Below are 17,120 nucleotides of genomic sequence, written 5' to 3'. Positions count from 1 at the left end.
ATTCAACCCCATGTTGATGGACAATTTTCAACTTATGAAACCTCTCATAACAATCTAAGATAAACTTGTAAGCATCCTCATTCTCAAAACCAAGAAATACAGGAGGCTTTAGCTTCAAAAACTTAGTCAACATCTCATGCTCATTACCAGTCATAACATTACCCAATAAAGGACGGAAGAAAGCATCATTACCTCCAGTCCCACCCACCTTGGGCGCAGTGCTAGCAACATGGGGATTAGTAGGAGCTTGAGGTTCTTGAGTAGAAGGAAGCACTCCAGGACCAACCAACCCTCTCAGGAATGACCTGATCTGTTTAGCTAACACTGGGTCAATAGGAGGAACACCGGTAGTCTCAGCCTGCACCTCTTCCTCTTGTCCAACCTCCTCAACATTTTCAACCTCAATATCATTTTCTATCTCTTCATGATGCACATGAGGGCCTCATTTTGGGGAGCACTTCTGACTGGTACCCCATCTCTAGTAGGCGCCACTCTTCATCGGCCTCTACCCCTAGCTCTTCCTCTATCCCTACCTCGACCGCAACCTCTCGCTGCAGATTCCTCAACTGGAGCATTGACGGGAGCTATGGGCCTGACGCCGTTGAATCTAGTATTAACCATCTGTGGACATAAGAGTGAAGGAGGTTAGTTACCAATTGGAATAAAGTCATAGCACGAAAAGAGACAATAGAAAACATAGAGATTTTCTAAAGTCCTATAGCCTCTCCAAGAAAAGTAAAGGTATTCCCGTACCATCCCGAAAGACTCTACTAGACTCATTTTGGTACATCGAGATCAACGAACCTTAGTTTTGATACCAAATTTGTCACAACCCAGACCGTCATGATTGGCACCCACACTAACCCTCCGGTGTGAAAACCACTACTACAACCCAAACCAAGCAACTAAACCAAAAACTAAAGCACTTAAGGTACAGAAGCAAATTAAATAACTAAAATCTGAAATTCCTATAAACTTCCAAAAGATCTAACAACTAAACAATTCAGAAAATACACCTAGAACCTGAAAGTCAATGTACCAAACATCTAACAAGATCCATAAGTCTAACAAGAAGGGTTACAACCCCAACTAATGAACTAATAACTAACTAGAAAAGTCTAAGTCCGAAATGTGGACATAGACGAAAGGAGAACTCATGGCAGCCTGGTAGAACTGGCTCACCCTTGAATTCGAACGATGATCACTGATCTTCTAAGCGAGGTCTGTCAATAGGCGCCTGAAAATGCCCTGTACTCAACAAAGAAAGAGCAAGTGCAGTATCAGTACACAACCACAGTGTACTAGTAGGATCACATGGCTATCCCACTAAGTGCAACATACATCAATCAATACAACAATATAATCACATGGAAAATATCGAACATATACAAGATTATCAACATTTACAAGCAACGAACAACTTAACATTTCTCAAGATACACAATTATGACAAGTCATTAGTCCTCTCATGGAACCCAAACCAAAACAGTTAGCATACCAAAATGTGGTACCCGATCCAATGTTTATGTCGGAACGTGGCAATCGATCCCATAATTATGTCGGAACGTGGCAAAATATCCAAGTTAGTGTGTCGGAAAGCAACACCCGATCCATTCAATATGCCACAATCACAATCACAAAGTACATTCTCATAATCATACAATCAAGTCATGATTCATGGCATTCATCAGTCATATATCCTCATTTACAACAAGTGTGATCAATAATGCAACATTCGCATACAAACATGTATCATAATTAAGCAAAGACAAACATACATTACACAATCATAGAATCACAACCATCACCTACCTCAAAACAAGCTTGAAACCATAAAAAACTTGATACTTCCCTTTCCGGATTTGTTCCGCTTGTTCTTGGTCTACAAACTATCAGTATAATACGGGAACGAATAAACAATCACTAATTACCCGAATTACTAACAATTCTAACAACCCTAGATCATACCCATGATCCCAAGTATCCAAACTAGGGATTTTTCCACCCTAGTTTCTAGATCAAAACCCTCCCCCATCGATAATTTTTAATTAGATTACGTTCTACGGATCGAAAATGGATTCGGGGAGTAAAATCTTACCTTTAGCCTCATGAATGGTGGAAAACTATCAAGAATCACCTGGGGTTAGTTACTTATCTCTAAAAACCAAAAAATATAGAATAAAGACATTTTGGGGTTTATTTACGACCTTAAGTCGCGTCTGGCCCGCCACAACGGCCCTCACCCCACTACAGCGGCCTCGCCAGAGCGACCAAAACCACTGTCAAAGCGGCTTGCACGAAACAGTGAGCTATTTTAATAATTCCAAGACCCCCATTTAACAACACACCTTTAACCAATGACGCTCATAAAATACCGTGCACGCTAAGATCGATTTCGGAAGTTCTACTCGCCCGAATTCAATTTCGTAAAGTCGTACGGATTCCTTAACGACTTATCTAACTACTCACGTAATCAAAATCATAAATAGATCACCCAATTGCTACTAGATTTATCTAGACTTTAATGACTCCGATTTCGTTCAAATCTGGACTAGGTTGAGAAATTCTAAGTTACTACGAAAAAGTTTTTCGACCCAAAATTTTTCCCCTTTGGATTTTCTATAACAACGGAACCCGGTCGTTACATGAATGCTTCTTACAAAGAGTAGAAGCAGAAAAAAAAAATTTTTGAAGACTAAAATATCACTTCCATATATACATATATTTACCAATATATTGCTTATCAGTTAATTAGCATATCTCATAAGTTTGGTTAAATTTCATTAAAAAAAATTATTTTTTATTTTTTATTTTGTATAATAATTTTTTATTGTATTTTATGTTTATATATTATTATTTTATATATTATATTCTATATATTATTTTACTTTTTATTTCACGGAATTAGAAATAAAAGTAACAACAATATTTTTGTAGGATTAAAAAATGAAAGGCTTTATTTAATTTTGTGGTGAATTTTTCATATATAGTGGTTTAATTTGTGAAATGATTTTTAAATTTATTTTGCTTGATATTTTTAATTATATTTAAGGCATCATGTTAATATTATATTAATATTATATTTAATTATTTTTTTATGTATGTATGTATAATATTGATTGAAAACTTGAATATGAACATTTTAATTTAATTTAAATTTAAAAACTTCTAATAGATATTTAAAATAGTTTCTTGTTTGCAACAAATTTAAAGGTGACAGAAAATAAATTGCAATCACAAAAAAAAATGAAGAAACATAATTTTATTGATAAACATAGTTCGAGTACAATTTTGTTTCTCTCTTGATACTTCTCTCATAAGATATTTAATTTATCCATTGATTCTTCTCTAATAAGATATTAATCCATGATTCGAGGGTCGTTTGTGTCGTATTCCTCAAATTAGGATGATTTGAATTTGATCTCCATATGAATATTCCGTGAATTTGCAGAATATGCAAGATGCTTTTTCAAGGGAATATACTACCATTTATATAGGCATGAACTAGGGTTTAGGGTTGAGTAGCCTCCAAAAATTCTAGTTGGAATTGAACACACATTGTAGAGTCTCAACTCAATTAAACACGCCTTGTAAAGTCCCACAAAATTTCATTGTCTACAAAGGCCCCCTGCTTCAAGGCTTGTCGGAGTATAGACTTGTTGAAACTCAAAGACAAGGCTTGAAGTACTCATTCTTCCGCCTTTGCAGTTTTGTGAGATCAGATTTGCAGATTTGATCTGTGAGAGAAGAGATGAAGGGTAGATTTGGTCACACATGGCGTGCCAAGTTGTTTGCAACAAATTTCAAGGTGACAAAATAAATTGCAATCACAAAAAAATATGAAGAAACATAATTTTATTGATAAACATAGTGCTGGTACAATTTTGTTCCTCCTTTTATTCTTCTCCCATAAGATATATATCTATTGATTCTTCTCTCATAAGATATTTATCCATGATTTGAGGACCTTTTGTGCGTATTTCTCGAACTAGAATGATTTGAATTTGATCTCCTTATAAATATTATATGAATTTAGTGAATATTCTATATGACTTTTCAAGGGAATATAGTGCACTTTATATAGGCATGAATTAGGGTTTAGGGTTGAGTAGCCTCCAAGAATCCTAGTTTGAATTGAACACATCTTGTAGAGTCTCAACTCGAATTAAACATGTTTTGTAGAGTCCCACAAAATTTCAATGTCTACATTTCTCTCTATAAAATAATCTTAATATTAAAAGTACATTGATACTTACCTTTTTTCGTAATTTAACTCTCAAAAACACCTTTTAAAAAAGATTAGTCTAACACAATTTATTTATCAAAAGTACTTTTCAAATGAATTAACCAAACCAAAATTATTATTTTTCAAAAACACTCTTTTAAAAAGCTATTTTTTAAAAATAAGTAATTTTTAATAGCAATGTCAAACAGACTCTGAAAACTGTAAACTACAAATTGGCACGTCATTTGCAAATACTAGTTTAGTATACATGCCTTTGCATATAAATTTTGCATTTGTCAAAAATAAATTTATAGAATACAAGAGAAGAATGAATGAATCAATACAAAAGGAGATGGAGATCAACTTCTTTTTTCATTATTATTTTCCACACTAAGCAAAATCATTTTTATGTCACTCTAGTTGAGAAAATCGTCTATCAAATTAACTTTTCAATAGTTTATGACTCAACTAATTAATCTTTTGTTCCTCAAGATACAATACCAACCGGTACACGCATTTTTCAAGTACTAGAATTGTAAAAAAAAAAGTAGATTCAACATCTAATTAATAAAAAAGTAAATAACATATATATTACATTGACATAACAGTTGAATTCAAAGTACGTAATATCACAACAAATAAAAATTATGATCTCATTGGGTTGTTATAGCCTAATATGTTAGTTGTGTCTTTACCATCGATCCTTAAAAGTGATGACATTTTTATTTTTCTCAGGTAGCTCTATCAGTGTCCCTATTACAGAGTTGGTCAATGATACTGAGAAAATCTATGTGAACTCTATTAGTCATCATGACTTTGGCTCAAATATTTAGTCTACCTCTTGTACTATATGTTAATCACAAAAATTGTTATATATGTTCTTAGGAATTGAAGTCTCTCTTCCATCCCTAAAGTCCACCTCATCACCTGCAGGGACATGAAATTCTATTTTGTTATTTTTCGAGTCCACGCAAGCTTTTTTGTTGTCAAAAGGATCTCCCAATTCAAGGATGATAGACACAATCATGCATATGCACTCACTCGTACTAGCTCACCATCAACTATATATTTGAATGAGTTTCTAATTTATTGATTAATTTGTCATTTGCAAACCACAATATTTGCTTAGCTTAGACTGCTTATAGATAAACAACGACATCAAATTGATGTTAGCTCAAGGAATTTATAAACCTATGATGTAAGGAATGGCTAACCACTTTCTTCCTGCCCCTTAGCCGGAAAAACAACTGACAAGTATTATATTGTTGGTTCAACAAATTTAGACTTTTCTACCTTCTCTGAGTAGTAATTATCATGCAATGAGACACAGTTCCATTTACATTACATTGTTTTTTTGGATCGATAGAACTTGTCTCTTTTGAGGCAAATATATTTTGTGTCAAAATTTATACAATAAATAAATAATAGGTAAGATATTATTTATAACTAAATCTCAGGGAACAATACCCGTAAATCATACTCTTATAGAATTCATTAATTGCATATACATTAATTATTATAACTGAGTAACGGGTTGATGATAATCTCATATTTTTCTGCTATGACTAAACTCTTGATGCCATCTTGTTTTTGTCAATAACTCATACTCTGATCCATATTTGAAGATAGATGGACTTCTGACGTGGTATTGATTTCTATACGTGAATAAAGTTATTGTTGCTCAGCATTTTGATATTATATTATATTCTATCTACCTTGGAATGCATGGCCACATTAACAATTTTTGTTTGTCTATTCGTTGGAGCATCTACTGGATCAATGGATAAACATTTGTGTCTTAGTGGATAATTAATAACCAAAGGCATTATTGCATTAGCCTTTGTGATGAACGTTTCTGTGAACGTTGGAAAGTTGGCCGTTGTGCCAATGCACGTTGGAGGCATTGGTTAGCCCCACTCATTATTCCATTCTTAATTCCTCCATTATCCTTGTAACCTATGTAACTCCTAAGACCATTATCTTCCCTATTTACTACACCATTATCTTCCTATTCATTGCTAGGAAGACTTCTTCTAGTATAAATAGTGGTGATCTTCATTTGGTTTAGATACAAGAAAATATAGAGTGCATAAGGTTTGTCAAAAAGAGAGTTCTTATTAGTTGAAAGGACGTGTTTCTTTTGTGGAGCTTTGGACTCAACTCTTGTCCAGAGTTGTTGAGTTATACTTTGTGAAGGCTGTTGTATCTTGGAGGGGACAAGTCAAGAGAACTACTGCTGGACCAGTGAAGAACATTTTCTGCAGTGGACTTGAATCTCCTTAAAGAGAGCGAGATATTCGCACCTCAGTCTGAAGAGATTTATTTATTCATTTTTATTTTCAACTGTAATCTTGTATTTTTTTTGTTATCTTGTAAGTTTTTCATTAACAGTTACTTCCTAGGTCATATTTAAAAATTAAATTTGACATTATTTTCACTGACTCACGTCTTACCCATCTGATCATTCTTCACATGTCACCTTCTGACTCATTCACTTGTCGAGTCTGAGTTTTACCCTATACTGAAATGTCACTATGAAACTTATTTTTTTTCCTCTGTTATTTTCTTATTCTTAAGGAACTAGTCTTTTTTAGAGAAAATAGTTGAGAAAACTATACAAACTATCCATCAAAAGAAAAATAATTACACAAACTTATAAATATCTATAAATTACTAAAGTTACCCATAAGATACAAGTATATTACCTGAATTTCCCCATCCTCTTTCTGACCGAAGTTGTCAACAATTCTAAGTGAAGTGATGTCACAATTTTATTTTATTTTGTATTTCCCTTCTCTTTTTTTTTTTGTTTTGGTTTTTTGGATATAAAATAAATATAATAACTAACAATTTTTACACTAATAATTTTTTTTAAAAAAAACTAAATAACCAAACCACAACAATAAATAATAATAAAAAAATGCTACTATATGCTTTTTTTCTCTTTTGAAAATAAAATAAAATTTATATCTAAAATATGACTCTATATATTATGTAGTTATTTTTACAAAATTTAACTTAATATAATATAAAAATTAAGTTTAAATTCTATTTGTCATATTTTCATATAGTTTATTTTTTTTTCTTTTAAAGAAATGAACTTCTCATTTATGATATGTTGGCAATATAATTATAATATATATACTATATGGATATCATAAAGAATTTGTGAGTTTCTTTTAAAAATGAATCGATTCTTTATGATATATTGTTTTTATATGTTATATAACATGTTGGTATCATAAATGATCGATGATTTTTCTAAGCGATGAATAATTCCTTCATACTACTAGTATTTAATATATATCACGCGGGTATCATATGTCTCATGAGTGTTTTTCTTTATTTTTAATCAATCAACCAATATCTATGATACCTTGTCAGTATATGAAATATACCATATGCATATCATAGATGATTAAGCATTTTTTAAAAATAAATAAATAATGAGCCAATCTTCTATGATATTTTATTGATATATGAAATATGTGAGTCAGTAATCCATGAAATTTGATCACTTTATGATTTATATCATGCAAGTATTATAGATGACTGAGGTATATATATACTCCCTCCGTCCCTTTTTAGTTGTCCACTTTAGAAATGACACACAGATTAAGGCAACAATGATTAGCNATATTTTGAAGAAGTGAATCAGTCCTCTATGATACAATATTAATATATGATATATATCATATGTGTATCATATATGATTGAATAGTATTTTTTGAAGGAATGAGCCAATCTTCTATGATTCCCTGTTTGTATACAATATATATCATGTGGGCATTAAGGTATACTGCAACAATATACTTTCACTATTACTGATTTAGTATACTATATGTTAAGCCAAGTTTTTTTTTTCTATTATTGATATTGAAAAGAATAAAGATATACTATAATTAACTAGTTTTTGAATTTTAAACTCTTTTTTATAAGGAGGTGTTTGGATAAGACAAAAAGTGTTTTTAAGAACTTATTTTAAGGTCAAAATAATAGAAAAATAATCTAAAAATCAAAAGTATGATAACATATGAGTTTCATCTTATAGGCTACTTTTAAAAGCTAATCCAAACACCTATATCAGTTATTTACATTGATATAGAAAAAAAAGGACAAAGATAAGATTAAAAACAAATCAAAAGGCAAAAGATGCGTAGAATTAGATTATGAGAAAATGAAAATAAAGAAAGAAATAATCTTAGAAAGGAGAAAAAGAAAGATACCGTCAAATCTTGTAATATCAATTATTAGTTATAACGACATTTCATTATAACGATTCGATTTCTCCAAAATCGTTTATTCATATTATATTTAACTTCTCTATAACAACATTCTATCTATAACAACGACATTCATCATAACAATACACTTTTTTTTTGTAAAATTACTCCCATATAATATTCATACTCAAATATTGTCTAATAATATTTTGTAAGAAATATATTATGTATAAATAAAATATTAATAATAATTACTTAATTTCATGCATATAGTAAATTTCAAGTACAAATATAAAAACTGAAAAACATTGTATCTAAATGGTGTCCATCAATTATAATCATAACTTCACGACGAAAGGCTACTGATATTTTGTTTTACATTCATGCTCTTCTAATTTTACATACTTTTATTTATAACAGCTAAATCAGATTTAAACATCAAAGCCTACATACATATATAACACCACCTCATCGTAACATCTATAAAATTTACACATAAACCTGCCACTATGGAGAGGTTTGGTTGTACAAGTTATACTTTAAGTGAATGAATATTTGCTATGTATTTTTTATTGTATATAAACAAACAAATAAAAAAGAACAAAAAAGTAAATGAAATTAGATTTATCAAGGAAATCCTTTTTAATTAAATTAGAAAACAACAAGAAATAAATTAAATGAAAAAAAAAAAGAGAGGAGATTTATCGATATCAAATTCGTAAAAAAAAAAACAAATTCTTACTGACTAAAGAAGCTGCTCACTCTGCTTTACCGAGAAAGGGAGCAGTGAGAAAGGGGTGACTATCATACGGAAATGAAACTAGTAAAGTAAGATGCCAGAACTCTTGCTTTCGTCTTGTCTTTACTCTTCCCCCATCCTCCCGTCGCCTGTCCGCTCAACTTTGATACTACAAGAAACTATGGATTTAGCAACAATTTTTTAGCAATAACTATATTGTTGTTGCCTTATATCAATAAATTGCAACAACTTGATTTGATTGTTGGTATTTCTTGTAATTTTTAACCACAATATTTTTATTGTTGCCATATATTTTGATATTGTTGTTATATTCTATTTTTAATATAATAAATCTCAAATATAAGAAAATTGCAACAATATTTTTGCAACAACCATAATACTGTTGCCTAATTTAAATAAATTGCAACAATTTAATTAATTTATTGCTATCTTGTAGAATATTTGGCAACAATAATTTTTTTTATTGCTAATGTACTTAACTTTGCGATAACTTATACAGGTCGTGCCCTGTTTTCTTTTTCAATTTACCGCCAAAACAGAGCGCAATCTTTTAATTTTCACCAAAATAACTCGGGGAAGTTCCCCAAATTTTAGCGACCGGTTTAGTTTTTCCTGAAATGAAAGCTAGGTTCTTCAGGGAAAGCTAGGTTATGGGTAGTATCTGGTATGTTTTCTATTTACTTATTTAGTCACTTTTCACAAAGTTTGGTGAATTTTTGCCTATGATTATCTTATGATTTTAGTGTCTTTGATTATCGTCTTCTTGCGTATGAACCATTACAGCCTAAATTTACATAGTGAGACCAATATACAATTGTTTTGAACCTCTTGTCTGCACTTTTGATAATTTTCCTTCGCATTCAATTATGGTTATGTTAAATTTTGGTTAATTATGTTAAATTTTGAGTCTCTTTTGTTTATCTGAGCATTGTTGGTTAAGTCTTTGCTGGGTTTGTCAAATTTCCATCTTACTATCTTGAGTTAAAGTGTTAGTTGGATTAATAGTGTGTAAAGCTATATTGTGTTTTCTTTAATATTCCTAATTGGGGTTATGAACTGACCGACTAAGAAGTCTTTTGTTTATGCGTACATATGTTTGTGTTTGTTTCAAGTCTTCTTTTTTCTTTTGAATATTTGTAAATTCTATTAGTGATAAATGGATCAGTATTGCAAATTTTTTTGTGGTTTCTGACTACATTGAGCTTTTTTCCTAATTTTAAAATTGACATCCTAGATAGTAATGACTTGAATATTGGGGTTTATTTTGAGGAAGAGTTGATCGGATGATTGTATCTTGTTTGGGAGCTAGCTACATTAGATTTATGATTATATTTGGAGAAGTCAATTATATCCATTTCAACTTTTTCGCCAAATATCAATCGGAAATGTTTGTTTTCCATTGACAAGTTAAATTGGCTTATAAGCTTTACCAAAATTCTCTGGCAATCTGAAAATCCATACAGATTTAGGGGTAAGCTAGTTTTGTTCTATTAGTAAGTATCTTTTATTCCTTGAGTAGTGGATCTACCGGAATCAACTTCTCTACCTCTGAAGTAGAGGTAAGGTATGTCTACAATCTATCCTCCCAAACTCCACTTTGTGAGCTTATATTGAGTATGTTGTTATTGTTGTTGTAGGCAATTAAGATTATATTTTATTATCAAACATTCGTATTAGTTTGTGAATCCTTCAAGGAAAGCAGCATGAATTAAAATAAAAATGGGCATTCTAAACGCATACCTTAGAGGGTCATAGAGAAACTAGTGCTTGGTGACTCAAGAGAGTTGGGGAAGTTGCAGGTCATCATTAATGGAGACTGAAATGTTATGAAAGAGTAGGTCGGACAATTGATCTCAAGGTACATTAACTGTTTGTTAAAATTACCAAAAGAAGAGAAAATGTCTAGCTTTCATGAGGCACTCATTTAACCCAATAACTCTTTTCAAATAAAGAGCAGTCTAATTATGATTTATGATGTGCTTGAAGGAGTTGGCATAAGAGAAATAGATGACCCTGACCAAGATTTGAACTAGGGATGCTTTGCAATCATAACTAATTTGTTGAGAGAATTCACGAACTATATTAAGTATGCCATGGAGTGAGGGAAAAAGGTCACAATAAGGTACAATAATGAAGGTTTGCCGGGTTTTTATCCGAAACTCAACTATATTAGGGAAGGAGAGTGGGTGTGAGCTCATGTGCCGCAGACTGTTTGTACAGGATAACTCTAGCCACCAAGGATAGAAAATATGAAAAGAAACCGCTTAGTGTTTTTGTCTCTGTTGGTATTTAAACTTGAAATGGATAATGGCAGTAAACTTCATCGAATCATCTGATCGTTGCGTGTAGATACCTTTCTTCTTTCTCCAATTTAGGGTTTCGTGTTCCCAGGTTTTCCTTTTTTTTTTAGGGTTTAATTTGGTTTGATAGCTCATTTTTGGGTTTAAAATGGCTGATGCATTTGAAGAGGATGCTGAGAATACTGTTTCAATTGGAGAGTTTCTCCAAGATCTCGAAGAGCAGGAACTGGAGGAAGATTTGGTCTTAGGTGGTGATGAAGGCAAGAAGTGCACCTATAGTAAAGGTTATATGAAGAGACATGCTATTTTTTCTTGTTTGACATGCACACCAGATGGGAATATTGGAGTATGCACAGCTTGTAGCCTCTCTTACCATGATGCTCATGAGATTTTGGAACTTTGGACGAAGAGAAACTTCAGGTGTGACTATGGAAATTCAAAGTTCGGGGAGTTCTTCTGCAAGCTTGATGCTAGCAAAGATGTTGAAAACACGAAGAATACATATAATCACAATTTCAAAGGTTCATACTGCACATGTGGCTGGCCATATCCTGATCTTGATGTTGAAGACTAATTGAAGAATCTCCAATGCTGCATCTGTGAGGACTGGTTTCATGAGGAGCATCTTGGTCTTGAGTCCTCTGATATGGTTCCAAGGGATGACAAAGGGGAGCCTCAATTTGAGGATTTTATCTGTCAGGGGTGCGCAACTATTTGTTCTTTTTTAAAGCTATATCCTGATTCTATCTTTGCACCAGTCTAGCAGCAAACTACTACAAATTCCTAAAGGACAAGGAAGTGGTTGAAGATGCACCCTTGACTGTGGGGTCTTCTAAGGAACTTAACAATGGAAGTTCCTCAGTTGAGACTCCTATAACCAATAATAATCCTAAAGAAGACAGCAACGGAAAGGTTGTTCTTCTTGGAGAAAATGCCGCAACAAACACACTCCTTAATCAGTGTAACACAGTTGCTAGTCCTAGTACCAAATGTGTTGTTGGACCGAATTTGTTAGAAGCTCCAATTAGCCTTGAGAAAAGCAAGATGATGTTCCTTTCCAAAAACTGGAGAGAAGACCTCTGTAGGTGTCCAAATTGCACAGAATTCTACAAATAGAAAGGTCTTGCCTTCTTACTTGATAAAAAGGATACCATTGCCGAATATGAGAAAATGGCAAAGCAAAGGAGAGTTGAACATGAGCAAGAACAGAGCACTGAGTTGCTTAATAATCTGGGCCATGTCGAGAAAATGGAGATTTTGACTAGTATCGCTGACCTCAAAAAGGAGATTAGTACCTACCTGGCATCCTTTGATCCATCAAAGCCAGTTACATCTGCTGATGTTCATAAGATTTTTGAGAATCTTGCCCAGAAGCGTAGGCGTAGTTATCTTAAATGTTCAAGAAAGTAGCTCTGCAGCTACACATGTAGTGTAGTTAGTTTTACTGCTCAATGCTACTTGTAAACTGTTCTATTTATAAGGAGAATTCTTAATNAAATTGTCGGATGTTACAGTAGCTCTGCAGCTACACATGTAGTGTAGTTAGTTTTACTGCTCAATGCTACTTGTAAACTGTTCTATTTACAAGGAGAATTCTTAATGTTGCTTTATTACTATCTAACTTTAGCTTATCGTATTGTGTTAGCTATAGTGAAACAATGCGATCATGTTAATTGTTAAGCTCAAAGAACTCCTTTGGGTTAGAAAGTATCTATTGAATAAAAATTTCCTGGTAAAAATAAAAAAAAAAATTGAGACCTCATGATGCTTAATCAATTTCATTGACCACTAAGACACACCCTTGAGTGCTTGTTGTTTAGGCTTCTTAAGTAGTGAGAATGAGGACATGAGATACTACTCAATTCTATTATGTTCAGGTTTTCTAGTTCTTATTAGAATGTGAATTCTTTGAATAAAGTCAAAGTATATATGGTTCTGGATTGAAAAGATATAACAATATCTTATTGTGATTCATTTTGTGACACTGAATGGTATAATGTGATAATTAGAACTGGCTAGTTGTGTAAGTTTCTTCATTTATGAAATTTTGTTGGCGAGAGGTGTCTTATTTAGAGCCGGAGCTAGAGAAAAAGTTGTGTATTTGGCAGAACCCAATAGCTTTTGTCAAAACCTTATATTTGTGTTGCAACATTCACTATATATGAATTTTATTTATCAAAACCTTGTGTAAGATACATTTGTTAGAAAGCAGAATTCATAAACTTAAATTTCTGACTTCACCTCTAGTCTTATTAAGTAAAACGTTCCTTAACATGTTTGGTCTTCTATGTCTATAACTTGATATATTAACTTAATTAATTTTTTCAATTGCTTTCATGGAAGGACCGTGGATATGTTGTTGCTTTGACAAGCAAAGAACAAGACAGGTCACCGTTAGAACCTGTAATGCATGCCACTATGCCAGGAGTTATTTTCCTGGAGTATGGAAATGTTCAAGTAGCAAAATAAGTAATTCAGAGTGGTAAAATAGCTACTGTATTTGTTGAACTAATCAAAGGTGAAAGTGGCATATATAGTGCAACAAAAGAATATTTACTAGCACTGAAGGTTGTCTATGATAGTGCATGTTCTCTTATTGTATTTGATGAGGTAAGTAACTATACTGAGGCATTTACTTATATTTTCTTTTATTAGATTCAATGCGGCGCCTAGGAAGAAGTGGTTTTTTTTGGCGCACGAAGCTTATAAGTTATAACAAATATCAAGATATTATTTTGATTCTCTCTACTTTTAAAATTTGTATTTGTGATAGTTTACTTTATCAAAATATAATTATATTTATCTTTATTTGCAGGATGAAAATGCATAATTCAACAAAAGTGTCGTACGAGCTAAGTACTATTGGAAGAAGAGTTTTTGAAAATTGCGTGCAGGATTAGAATACAATAACTTACCTATATATATATAGAGATACTAACAATTAGTAAAGATTTGCACAAGTATTTAGTTTTTTTAGGAAGGTGTATATATCTAGGCCATCAATCTTATGTATTGACCTTTGCAAATTTATATAATTTTTAATTTCAATATTTATTTAAATTTTAAAAAAGAAATGTGTATTGTGTATATAGCAACTACTTAAAAATTGTTGCTAAAGGTGTATAGAAATATTTTTTTTATTGTGACAAAAATTATCGTTGCTTAAAAGCCTTTCTAATAGAATAACAACTAACCATTTGCTAATTTTTTTGCAACAATTAATATTGTTGGTAAAAAGTTCAATTTGTGGTAACAACGGATTTTGTTGCGAAAATTTAAAAAGGCACAACTATAAGAATGTAAGGCAACAAGTTTTTTGGTTGCGATAAGTCATTTTTGGCAACAATATATTTTGTTGTTGCAAAAAATTTTCGCATCAGCGTTTATTGCAACAACTTTTGTATTGTTGCCAAAAGTACTTTTGGCAAAAACATTTAATATATGGCACAAAAAATATTGTTGGGAAGTACCTTTTTTCTTGTAGTATATTATTTATAATTTGTAAAAAAAAAAGGCCAAAAATAGTTTTAAACTATAGGAAAAATATCATTCATTAATATTTCGATCCAAAAATGCCCATCACTTTTGGTCATAAAGGTGTTTATTAGGAAAAACACTTTTTTCCTAATAAACATATTTTTCCTTTTGGCAGAAGTACTCACTACCTCCTGAACTTGAAGCTTTTTATACGATGTACACCTAAACTAAATTTCATTTTAATTACCCCTCCGAACTTGTTTATTCCTCTGTCGCGTGCACCTTTTTCCTTCACATGGCGTAGAAATTGACAACACACTCTACTAGGCGCGTGAGGAAGTGATTTTTTGCCACATCATAAAGGTACAAGGGTAAAAAAAGTAAAAGAGCCATTTTTCTTTAATATTTGGCATATTTTAAAGATTTTTCTCTCTCTATTCTCTAACTATTTATTCTCCCTAATCCCTTCTTCCTTTTCAAATTTCAGAATTTTTCTCTCCTTTTTGTTTTAATTGCTCTTGCTAAATTCATGAATTATAATAGGAGACTTGTTTGCTTATGTGGGACTCCTCCAATTCTGAAAATTTCATGGACAAATGACAATCTCGGATGTAGATTTCTCGGTTGTAGACACTATGGGGTATGTATTGTTTCATATTTTTTTGCTTTTTATTTGCCAAGTTNGCTAAATTCATGAATTATAATAGGAGACTTGTTTGCTTAAGTGGGACTCCTCCAATTCTGAAAATTTCATGGACAAATGACAATCTCGGACGTAGATTTCTCGGTTGTAGACACTATGGGGTATGTATTGTTTCATATTTTTTTGCTTTTTATTTGCCAAGTTCGTATTATGTAATTTTTTTAACTTTGTTTTATATGAAATGCAGTCCTCATTTCGAAATCCTTGTAAGTATTTCGATTGATATGATCCAGAATTTCCTAGCCAGGCGAATACTGTGATTTTGGGTCTGTTGAAGAAGACCAACAAACAAGAAAAATAGCTGAAATGTAGAAGGATGTTGAAACTGATTTTGGGCATTAGTTTGATATGTAATGTGATATTGTTCTTTTATTTAGTGTGTCATTGAAATTTTTTTTGTGAATGCAATTATTATTAACGCAAGGTCTTTTGGTTCTAGGATTCTTATTTTGTGGATTAGTTTGGTTTGGTGTTTTAGCAATGTATGTTTCTACTGATTAAAGCTATATATATATATATATATATATAAATATATCTTTGTGCATGTTCAATTGACTTGTCCTTTTTTCATAAAACTACAGTTACATGTAATTGGTAATATGATAACAAAACACAAAATAACAACATAAAGGCATAACATAACTAGTGTTTTCTTGATCATCAAACACAAACATCATAGTGTTTCATTGTTTCAACCAACAACCACAATAACTTAAGTTAACCACCAAAACAAAAAACAGTCACTACTTTAAGTTTGGTTAAACAACCACACAAGCACCAAAACACAAAACAGACACTACTTTAAGTTTGATTGAACAACCACACAAGCACAAAATACAACCACACAACTAAAAAGTTTTCTTTGAGGGTGATTTTCCCTTGGCTTGTGCCCTTGTTTGAACTCCAGCAGCTTTTGATCTAGTTTGAATATGACGCATCACACTTTGGACTTGAAGTTCTCTTTGAGTCATGGCCTGTTTGCCTTTCCACTTCAGTCCCTTGGTAGGTTTAAAATCAAAATCACCTGTCATATGCGCAGAACTCACCACACTAGTATTAACCCTCCTACTGCTAGACAATTCTTGCTGCAATATTAACAACATAGTTATTTTGGGTCTCACATTTAAAAATATAATTTTGACAGTTTTATAAGACACTTACATTAATACATGTATATCCAGTATCTGCAACAAATACACCTTGTCCAACCACTTTAGGCCTCTTCTTGTAACCACTTCCTGCACCTCTTCTTGTACCAGTCTTGCTGCTGCTTGCTCTTTCATATTGACCTCTACCCCTATTTTTTCCAGTGGTGGACTAATATGAGTAGAAAAAGAGCACAACAAGAGATTAAATTAATAAGTAACCTAATCTAATTTATAAAAGTAAATTAATGTGAATGTACCTCTTGAGTGGGTGTTGGTGTAGACTT

The 17,120-nt window shown here is 32.1% G+C and overlaps 1 pseudogene; it reads left to right on the top strand.

The window, feature by feature from the left end:
- The first annotated feature begins 11,618 nt into the window (after positions 1–11,618).
- LOC125855821 (uncharacterized) lies at positions 11,619–12,918 on the top strand (annotated as a pseudogene).
- Positions 12,919–17,120: the final 4,202 nt, after the last annotated feature.

The sequence above is a fragment of the Solanum stenotomum genome, chromosome 2, assembly GCF_019186545.1.
Source record: "Solanum stenotomum isolate F172 chromosome 2, ASM1918654v1, whole genome shotgun sequence".
Classification (NCBI taxonomy): domain Eukaryota; kingdom Viridiplantae; phylum Streptophyta; class Magnoliopsida; order Solanales; family Solanaceae; genus Solanum; species Solanum stenotomum.
This window is presented reverse-complemented; position numbering and strand designations above follow the sequence as displayed.